The sequence below is a fragment of the Cyprinodon tularosa genome, unplaced genomic scaffold, assembly GCF_016077235.1.
Source record: "Cyprinodon tularosa strain WSP-4 unplaced genomic scaffold, ASM1607723v1 ctg877, whole genome shotgun sequence".
Classification (NCBI taxonomy): Eukaryota; Metazoa; Chordata; class Actinopteri; order Cyprinodontiformes; family Cyprinodontidae; genus Cyprinodon; species Cyprinodon tularosa.
In genome coordinates, this window is record NW_024039648.1 from 414,666 (window position 1) to 421,219 (window position 6,554).

Consider the following 6,554-nt stretch of genomic DNA (forward strand, 5'->3'; position numbering starts at 1 on the left):
CCCACCCAACTAATGGCTTCTCAGTTGTTTTTGTCCTGCTGAGAGTTTCTCTGTGGGGTTGCTCATGTCACTCTCACTCTGACAAGTCCATTTGCTCCCTGCTCCTCCTCCTTCTGCTGACCCACCATGATGAACAGCGGTTTTCACGGCAGTTAGGTCGCACTGACATCCCTGGGTCCCAGGAGACCTGTGCAGACACATTCTTGGCATTTAGATGCTGTTTGACTGATGAAGCTGGCAGAGCATGTCATTTATACCCAAGATAAATTGTTGCAATGCCTAAAAACGATCCGCCAGAACACTCACTGCTTAAAACATGGTGAGGAGGCATTACAAATGAGAACATCCTGTTTAATAAATAATTTAAGGTAATAATGATGCCTGACCTCTACAGAGTTAGATCAAATAAGCCCAGTTTACCACAGATTGGACTCTCCTTGTCTGTCGACATGTTCAAGAACTGGTTTTTTGTTTTGTATTCTAGATGCATGCGAGTCATCTGTGATCTCAGCTATAAAACACTTCATATGTTGCAAGAAATTATGTGAAAGCAAAAGCACCTGAAAGTGCATTAAATGTTTTCTAAAAGGGTCTAAACAGTTTCTCTGTTGGCATCAGTTCTGTCAGAGCTAATCATGTCATGCTAATGCTTGTTTCGTTGGGCTAATTGTCCTGCTGAAAACTCTTTGGCTTAAATCATAGTTCTTAAAAATGGTCAGTTTGTTCAGCTCCTGTCATATTTTCAGTGCCGTTTGCAGATTGGTGTGTCTGTGTGTCATCTATGTAAACAGAGAGGAGTTTATGGAGGAGCGCATTCCCTGAGGCAGATGCCCGATCGCTCAAACCATCGAAGTGGAAGTTAGACCTCCTTCTCTTTGCTACCATCTACTTCTCCATTATCTAAATTAAGCTCTTGGCTTTAAGAAAAAACTGTCTCTAGTCCTCAGTAGAGAAGCGCCAATCCAGTTTTTTCAGATCCAATCCGATCGCGACAACTAGGCTAAGCGTATCAGTCGATATCCGATACCGAATGAACTATATTTATTGTCATGTGAATGAAGGCTTTAGCTTGACATAAACATTGATAAAAATGGTAACAAATAAATGCAGATATGAATGTACTTCATATTATTTATTAACAAATAAGCAGGAACAGTTCCATGCAAAGTGCACTGATTGGTTGTCTAATATCATATATCAAATCACCATATCTGATCCAGGTATCGGATAGTCTTTAGCCCTCTGTCTTTTTACTGATTACAAGACTCTGCCTGTTTGTTCTCTCCTCACCACTCCTCTGGTTGCTCCTCCAGTCGCCCCTCCGGTTGCTCCTCTGGTTGTTCCTCCAGTTGCTCCTCCGGTTGCTTCTCTGGTTGCTCCTCCGGTTGCTTCTCCGGTTGCTCCTCCGGTTGCTGCTCCCAAGATTCACTTGCTGGACCTTATCTCCTGTCCCAACCAAAACTACAGTACAAGCTTCTCCCTGTTCATCAAATAAAGAAATCTGCGATGTGCCTACCTTAGTTTCATCTCCACCTTGGAAAACCTGATCTCTAGAAACATTAAAAAACTGCTTCCTGTTGATCCTCATGTCAGAAATATCAGAAATAAAATCAAACAAATTTATTTATCCTCATAAGGCAATTCAGTTTCAGCCTAGCAGTCATAATTAACAGGACAGAATGTGACAATTAGGCAAGCATTCAGAAACACTGTCACTGACATCATATTGCATTTGGCTACCAGGACAAAGAAGCAGCTCCCAAGATTGCAATACATGGACCAGGCAGGACTACACTGGAAAACAGGCCAAGCTCCAACATCTAGAAACAAAGGTGTTGATGGCAGCAGCACAGCTGATATTTCTCTCCAGGATGGAGTCACAGCCAAACAGGAACAGACCAGATGAAGCTACTATGAGAAAAAGCAGAGAGAGCAGAACGTTAGAGATTGAACTAACAGATTCTGCAGAGTGGGAGAATAGAGATAGAATGAAGCAGAATGATGAAAAAGGGGTCCCTATGTCCTCCAGCAGTCTAAGCCTATAGCAGCAGAACTATAGAGATAGATCAGGATAACCTGAGCCACTCTAACTAGAAGCTTTATCAAAAAGGAAAGTTTTAAGCCTAGCCTTAAAAGTAGACAGGGTGTCTGCCTCACGGACTAAAACTGGTAGTTGGTTCCACAGGAGAGGAGCCTGAGAACTAAAAGATCTGCCTCCCATTCTACTTTTAGAAATTCTAGGAACCACTAGTAAACCTGCAGATTGAGAGCGAAGTGCTCTGTTAGGAACATCAGGAACAATCAGATCTCTGATATCAGATGGAGCTTGGCCATTTAAGGCTTTATATGTGAGAAGGAGGATTTTAAATTCTATTCTGGATTTAACAGGAAGCCAATGAAGAGAAGCCAGGATAGGAGAGATATGATCTCTCTTTTTCATTTTCATCAGAACTCTGGCTGCAGCATTTTGGATCAGCTGAAGGCTTTTAACTACAGTTTGTGGACTTCCTGATAGTAAAGAATTACAATAGTCCAGCCTTGAAGTAACAAATGCATGGACTAGTTTCTCAGCATCACCCCTGGACAGGAGATTGCTCATTTTTACAATGTTCCTCAGATGAAAGAAGGAAATTCTAGAAACCTCTTTGATCTGGGATTTAAATGACAGGTCCTGATCAAAAACAACACCAAGATTTTTTTAGCAGTAATAGTATTACTATAGTATAGTAATAGTAATAGTACCACCTCCCTCCTGCCATCTTCCAGCAGTGACGTCACGGTGCGGTAAGCCTAGCGCCATTCTCCCCGCTTTCCAAGCTAAATCAATGGGAACTACTAGACACATCTGCAATCAACAACAATTATTGAAGATTTCCAGAGGACTTCACCATTGAAATTCACCAGAGCTATAGTGAAACTGACAATGCCCACGTGCATGGCAGCTGGATGCTGGAATACATCGGGTAAAAGGAAAAAAAAAGAGTTATTCCACCTTTCTGGTTCCTGATCCTCCACGGACGGGTTGGTCGTTGGATCGCCAACTTGAAGAGGGAGGATTTGCCATCGAACTTCTGGCCAGAGAAAAAACCCGTAATATGTAGCCAACATTTGGAAGAAGAATGTTTTCAAGATGACTTGGATAATAGCGCGTTGTGACAAACACCAGATACAGCACTGGGACTTGATCAACAGCCGATACCGCACCGTGACGTCACTAACCAGTAGGTGGCAGTAGTGTTCTTTGACAAACATGGATGCCTCCAGTAAAGCACATTCACATGAAAATGACTCTGAATTAAAAACACTGATCATTTATTGAACAGGATGGAATCATTTCAGATTTAAAGAACTTTCAGAAGTTTGAATTCTGAATATAACTTTTACCTTAAACTATGATAGAAATGACCGCCTGGCTGACCTTTCTAAATAGGAGAACTTAGGTAGAGAACATCAGCTGACTAAATACTTTATGCCCCACCATCAGTGATAAAGACTGATCAAATATAACGATCAAAACAAGTTCTGGTTTTGAACAAATGGATAAAAGAATCACAACTATAACTAGTTCTCTGGCTTTTCTTTATTTTAGTACAGATGGGACCCCCTGATCACTGGGGCCCCTATAGTCCCCCCCTCCCCCGGGGTCTTGGACTCCTTGGCCGATGTTTGAAAAAGGACCCAAAGACTCCCCTCACCGTGGCAAACGAGGCGCGTGACTCATCACACCAAAAGCAGGATTACTAGGTAATGATCTGGCAAATGGTTTTGAAATTGTAATTATCTGCCCCTCAGCTGGGTCTAGCTGGGGGGGGGACTACCAGGCTGGATCTGATCACATTATTTCTACATCACTAGAAATCTGATAACCGTCATAAAGAACAAAGTTCATTGTTTGTGTTTTCTTAATGAATGCTGATTGTTTCTAACTGACAGGCAGCAAACGCCTCAAACCAAGCAGAGAAACAAACCAACAGATCATCTCAGGGTTCTGCTGCCACCTGCAGGAGGCAGCAAGGAAAGACATCACATGGACTGTAGCAGAATAGATTCTTCTATTAGATAAAGGTTGACAATGTTTTAATAGATCTATTTTATCAGAAGCTGCTTGTTCTACCAGAGGGGTGAACTTTACGCATCCTTTGATTGTTTTGTTCAGAAGGACCCATCTGTGCTGGTGAAGGTTTTTTATTTTTTTTTTTTATTTGTTTATTTGATAGGGACAACTATGTTTCATGAATCATGTCACACACTACAAAATTTTAGCTAAGGCTAATTCTCAATGCCTGTCCCCAGTTAGGCTTTTACACAAAACACAGTGACTGTACACAAGAAACAACAGAACAAATTACACACTAAAACATCACAGAAATAAGATCAGGTCAGTTAGATTATTAATGTTCACATGACTGACCTCTCAATAAAAAGACTTTAAGTTTATGTTTAAAAAGACCCCGTTTGACCCTCCCTTCAGTTCTGCAGGTAATGTATTCCATGTTTTGACTTGTACAGTGAAAGCTGATTGACCGAAGGAGGTTTTGCATCTGGGTACTTGACAGTTTCCACTGTGAGCTCCTCCTGTGAACGGTGCCCACAGCTCTGAGAGGAACTACAGTCACTCTAAACCTCGGGGCCTTATCATGCAAGCATTTGTAAACCAGTTTTAACTGAGCAAATTTGACAAAGTTTTTAAAATATAGCATTTTTAAATTGTTCAGATTAACACAGTGATGGGACCTGATTGGTTTTTGATCTAAGATTTTTATAGCTCTATTATAGATCATCTGAAGAGGCTTGATAGTAGTGATTGTGGCCTGTGACCAAGAACTAATGCAGTAACTTAGATGTGAAAACATCATGGAGTGCACAAAACACTTTTTTTTACATGGCTGTCAAATTTCAATTGTGAGTCAAGTATTAGTCCTAGATACTTGATTTCTAAGACCTGCTGGATTCTAGCTCCATTTATCTGTAAATTTTGTTCCTGAGATATGGGCCTGGTCCTAGAAGAGAAACAGACAGACATTCAGCGACAGCCCTGCATTATGAAACCACATTGACACAGTTTGTAGATGTCCTGCCAGTTCATTAGAAACTGCTTGCACAGTGTTTCCACGAACATAAATTACTGCATCATCTGCATATAACTGAAAACCTGCTGTTGGACAAGACTCTGGCAAGTCATTAATGTATAATGTAAAGAGTAGAGGGCCATGGATGGATCCCTGTGGCACTCCTGTATTTATCTCTAAAAATGATGATTTTTCGTTGTTTATTGTGACACACTGCTCTCTTCCTTCTAAGTAGGATTCAAACCACTAAAGTTTTAGGTGAAAAATTTAATTAGGATAATTTTGCAATTAGAATTTTATGATTTAACGTATCAAATGCCTTTTTGAGATCCAAAAAGACTGCGCCTACTATTTCCCCACTGTCTACTGCCAACTTTATTTGTTCAACAAAATAACAGTTTGCTGTTAAATAATGAGGCCGGAAGCCAAAGTGTAGAGGAGGTAAGATTTTATGATACTGTATGTACGCCATTAACTGATTGGAGACAATTTTTTCTAACACCTTAGAAAATACAGGCAGGATGCTAATGGGCTGATAGTTACAGGCCTGGCCTTGGGATCCTGACTTAAGGATAGGCATAACTCTAGCCTGTTTCAAGGGTGCAGGGAATTGCCCGCTTTCGATGGACAAATTAATTACTCAGTTCTCAGTCATCCAGGTCAGAGTCATTCCTAAAAAGTTAAAAACAATCCACTGGACTTTGTTTCCAAGTTTGAAGACGTTTCTGTAATTTCCCTCTGGGATTATTAAAGTATGTCTTCCATCCAGGAAGCTTTTTCAATTCAAAATGTCAGAAATAGCATTTAGTTCCAGGTTTATTTGGTCCATCCCTTTGGAATGGGGGTCATTAGGCTTGTTTATTAGGCTGCAATGCCCCATACCTGTCTATGTCTCTAAAGGGGGTCGTTAAAGGGTTGATTCCCGCTATCATTTAGCATTGAGTTGATTCCTTCCCTCTATCTTCATAAAGCTTTTATCAGACAGTAGTTCACTGCATGATGAAAACATTTTGATGTATTGATGCTTTAACCATGTGTATAGTGGTTTGTTGTCATAGTGGTTTGTTGTCATTTTCCAGCTGTGCTTTCAGTACACGCTCTTATGGAAGGAATCCCTCTGAAGGTTTTTCTTTAAGATTTATTTTATTTGTTGGTGCTGCTGCAGCAGGAAGGTTCTGGGTTTCCATGGTGACAGGTCTTCTTGCACAGTTCTCCCTGTGCATTACTGGGTTCTCTCAGGTTCCCCCCACACTGAAAAACATGGATGTTTGATCAAATGCTCATTTTAAATGGTCCTCCGGTCTGAGTGCTTGATGGAGATATGCTCATCCCTCCACAGTCCTGTATGCATAAAACCATCTGGTTATCAATGGGAAACTCTCACTGGGAAAAGAATAGGATCTTTATTTGGAATAGGACTGCAACATTTATTTAGTAAAGCTAATCTTAAAAGCCAACCCTATTCACAGTCCGTTGTTCTGACCT